Raw genomic sequence first — 5,007 nt, 5'->3', positions numbered from 1 at the left:
ATATGTATATCTAATCAAGCACTCACACTTTTTTAATATGGAGCACGTATGTCTGAGACCTTTGTGGACATTTTTGCACTTTCTAAATTGTAATGACTTTGTATACTGTTTTGTACACTAATAACCACTAGATGGCGAAACAGGATAACAAATGAGTTGTTAATGTGCGTCCATCAGCTTGATAGGGCCGTATGGTCTGAAATGTTGCTGTAATGCCCGAAGTGTGCAATACAGGTATGTGATCCATTATCCGAAAACCCATTATCTAGATAGTTCATCTCACATAGACTCCATTTTATCCAAATTTATAAAAATGATTTCCTTTTTATCTGTAATAATAAAACAGTAGCTTGTACTTGATACCGACTAAGATATAATTAATCCCTATTGGAAGCAAAACAAGAATAATTTAGTTTTTTATGTTTACATGATTTTCTAGTAGACGTAAGCTATGAAGATCCAAATAACAGAAAGATCCATTATCCGGAACACCCCAGGGACTGAGCATTCTGAATAACAGGTCCCATACCTGTTAAGGCCTGGGTGGTACCTTTGCTAAATGCCCCTAATGCTTTATTTAGCCCTCGGTGCAGATTCTGTCCAGCAGAGTTCATGGCAGCCATCTTCTTCTCTTAGGGAAATAAGTGCCATATCGGCACATGGGCAGTTGGAGCAATTTTCTGTTATGGGACAACTGCGCATGCGCCAAAAGTCACGGAAATTGCAGTAGCGATGGAAGAAGACTCGCAGATTACTGAAGCGCCTAAAAAAATGATTGCCGTGAACTCCGCTGGACAGAGTTTGCACCAAGGGGTAAGTAAAGAGTTAGGGGCATTTAGCAAAGGTACCACCTAGGCTGGGGGGGAGCAGGGCGGGGGGTCTATGTAGGGTAGGGGGGGTAGGGGATTTTAGTAGCAAGGGTTTATTTCTCCTTTAAGGTATGAAGATCAAAATTACAGAAAAATCCATTATCTGGAACAGCCCAGGTTCTGAGCATTCTGGATAACAGATCCCATACCTGTAAAGGCATTTAATGAATATGTGGTGGTGTTACAGTTGCTCCTGCATTTGTGTGCCGATGGTAAGTTGCCATTGGGGAACGTGCGCTGCCAAGAAAAGAGAAGCAGTTGTAGTGGTGACTACTGTACCAAATGTACTGTATGGTCTCACAGTGTGTGTGGCTCATGGTGTGTGGTTGCCTACTGGCTCTGTGGCACAATGGATAGTGCATTGTATTTATCGCTTATTAAGTTAAGATATGCAGTGGTTGTGGGTTTGATTTCCACCATAGTTATCTTTTGAGTGCCCCATAGGCAGATTGTCAAAACTAAAAAGCATTGCAATATATGTCCTGATTAGACTTGTGTATGACGTCCCAAATTTCATCTATGTATGAACCTCTTTTACTAGTGTTCCGCTTGTATTTTGTGTTCTTAGTTGTCTGGTCTCAGTCAGGGATTGTGTAAATATTAATATCTCACTATACATTGCCCAAACTGGGTGCAAACTGGCAGAATTATGTGTCTGTAGATTTATATGTTGCCCAATTTATTCTCAGTATGTTTGGTTCAACAATTATTGTAGCTGAAATGTTGTTAGTTATGTTATACACAGTTTATCTGCCGATGTTTCTGTGGCACATTGGCTAGTGTGTTAGTCATCAAGAAATATGGTTCCGTTAGGTTGTGAGTTTGATTCCTGCCTCAGGCAGTTGTTGCTATATACTGTATATCCTGCTGTTACACTCAACAAACAGTATGTTAGCTTTCAATGTAGTTAGAGCAAGTTATGCAAAGCTGTGTGTTCAGATCCCCCAGAGTTAAATTCTAACCATGTTTAATCATTGGTCCATATATGAGGCCCTTCCTAAGCCAGGACGGCTAAAACACTTAGCGACACTGGCTCTGTGGAGAGCGTTGGAGAGCACATTGTCTTTTATGAGTCCCACCAGAGTCAATTTACACTGTCTGACAGAGGTAATATCCAGTAGTGATATACGGGCGGGACCCACGGGTCTGTCCGGTTCAGGCATTTGCGGGTGGCGACTTCTGCTTTTATAGCTGCTCATCCCGCCCCTTTTCAGACATCATCGACGCAGGTTTATAAAAGGAACCCGGAAGTCGGGGAGGGAGGGTGGGTCAGGAGCGGGTTGGGTTGTACCCGACTCGCACACCACTAATACCCAGCTTGTTAATCATAGGAGTTCAATATGTGAGGCCCCTTCCTGAGTGCACCAAGGGATAGTATATTCATATTCACAGTCATTTTCTTTTCCTTGTCATCCCCGGCAGCAATATACCACAGCAATAGGGGAGGGACACAAGGCTGCTTAACAATTTAATCAGATGAGGCCCGAAAGAGCAGACTGGCCAAATTTACTATCTGAAGAAGAAAATAAATAAAGCTTGTAATGTCTGATGAATGTGTTGGGGAAAGGCCAAGTTGCAGCTTTGCATATCGACTCCATCGACAATCCTTCCTCTGCTGCCCATGAGGCCACAATACCTCTAGTTGAGTGTGCCCTCAAACCTGCTGGCGACTGTTTACCCTGCTCAGTAAAAGCCTTTGATATAGTCTTGACAATCCAAGTACTCAAGGTTCTTTTAGATGATGGCTCTCCTTTCCTTAAGCCCACTGGTATAATAAACAGCTTCTGAGACTCTGAAGGATTCAGTTCTCAGAATGTTCTCCCTGACACATCTCTTGACATCTAAATAACTATCCCCCACTTTCTGATGATAATATAGGTAAAACAATAGGCTCATTCATGATGGGACTGGTCTTAAAACTACTTTCTCCTCATGGAACACGGTGTAGGGATGTTCTGAGGATAGGGCTTGAAGTTCCCCTACTCATCTCTCAGATGATAGCGCAATCAGCAATATTGTTTTCAAAGACAATGGCCATAAAGCAATCTCCTGAATAAGGTAGAGATGACAAAGCATTTAGAACCAACAGTAAATCCCATGATGGAGAAGAGCTCTTTACTGGAGGATGTATTCTTAAAACTGCTTTAAAGAATTGATCGATCAAAGGTTCCTCCACCCAGCTTCTGCCTAGGATGGCCGACAACACTGAGACCTGGACCTTCAATGAGCACAAGCTTAATCCACAATCTAAGCCAGATTGAAGAAAATCAAGTACCATAGGAGTAGAAGGTTCCAAGGAATTAACCCCTTGATTCTTTAACCAAGAGGTAAAGTGATCCAAAATTCTATGGTAGGTCGCCAAAGTCCCAGATTTCCTGGCCTCTCAACTTCTTCTTAACCTCCAGGCCACAAAGTTGAATTTTCTTGATTCGGGTATAGGAGAGGACCCTGACTTAATAACTTATTTGTTATTGGTAATTTCAATGGTTCCTGAACTGCCAAACATTTTAGAAGAGGATACTAAGGCCTGTGAGGCCAATCCGGCAAGATTGCAATCACCTCCATCTGAGATAAAAGTATCTTCTTCAGCACGTGTAAATTAACGGGAATGTGGGAAACACATACGCCCAGATTTTTTTCCAGTCCTGAGAGAGAGTGCATCCACTGCCGTCGCTGATGGCCACGGGACTCTGGAAACTAAGGTCTGGATTTTTAAATTCTGCTCTGAGGCCATCAAGTCCACAAGCTGAAGACACCATTTGGATGTCACCCAATTGAAGACCTTCAGACAGAGTTACCACCCCACTTTGCTTGGAACGCCCCTGCTCAAAGCATCCGCTTGACAATTCAAGACTCCTGGAATGTGAACGGCAGTAATATTTAGGAGATGGTATTGAGCACACATTGTGATTTGGAGAGTCTCCTTCAGGAGCCTGGCACTGCAAGTCCCCTCTTGTTTTCCTATGTAAACTACTGCTGAAGCATTGTTGGATCTGATCTTCACTGAAGTGCCTAGGAGAACTGACTAGAAGGAGATGAGAGTTTTTCAAACTGCTCTTAGAGAAAACCTCTCTGCGGAGGTTCACTGGGCTCTGCCATCAGAACAGGTGGATTTTGAAATTCCGAGGTAAACTAATTTTATTGAATCTTAGCTGGGATCTTAGTTGGAATCACATGTTCAGTACAGTGAAAAGTCTGGGTTTTTGCTTTAAGTTTGCCTTTTCACTTTACTACATGAATGCCCACGGTGTGAAGAATGAAGAAGCAGAAGAAGCTCAGCTGTGGTGCTCCTACAGATGAACCAAATTGGGAATTGCATGGCCAAACTGGGGGCCACTGAGCATGATAATATTCTGGACCTCTGTTTTATGAGACATTACTTTTAAGTAGAAGTGTGATGTACTGTACACGTTGTGTATATGTGGGTCCTGGGGCCACAATGGGAGGGCTGGTGGCAGGTTCCTGTGGCGCAATGGATAGCGCATTGGACTTCTAGTTAGTTAGAGTCACTGCAAATAGAGAAATTGAGAACTGAGCTATTTTTGTAGATTTTTTATAAGAAAACAGTAGGCAAGGCACTCACCCAGATGATTTGGAGGCGGCACATCTACCAGCAGCCGGTTCCATACTGAATCAAGCGCGCTTTAGGGCAAGGACGCTGAGGCAAATGGCTGCTTTAACTTCAAAAAGTGCCAATGATGTCACTACATAAGTTATTATGCGAACCAACAAGAAAAAACCTCTGCCGCATGGGGTCTCTGCACAACTAGGTGGAGCTTCAGGTAGAGAGAGTCAGCAAGAACTGCACCCGGTAATCGGATCCTTTCGGATTGGTGAGTGCCCAGCCTGCAAACTTACTGATAAAAGCAAAATAAGACAGGGAGCAGGGTCAGACTGGGGGCCCAGGGCCCACTGGGGCTGCTGTCCAGTTCCCCCCTCTGGACCTCACTGCTGCCGCGCCATGCAGCCGACCACGTGAGCACCACCCACCGCGAGCGATTGTGCGCAGGTGCTCACTATGTTTTTCCCATGGACGCGGTAGGAAAGAGTCTGCAAATCACAGTCCGACCCTGATGGGGACGATTGGAGAAGGGGAACTTTATGCATGTTGTGGGCATGTTTTTCTTCAGTATTACGG

The sequence above is a fragment of the Xenopus laevis genome, chromosome 8L (assembly GCF_017654675.1).
Source record: "Xenopus laevis strain J_2021 chromosome 8L, Xenopus_laevis_v10.1, whole genome shotgun sequence".
Lineage (NCBI taxonomy): Eukaryota > Metazoa > Chordata > Amphibia > Anura > Pipidae > Xenopus > Xenopus laevis.
The sequence above is the reverse complement of the archived record's forward strand: the minus strand, read 5'-3'. Positions refer to the sequence as shown.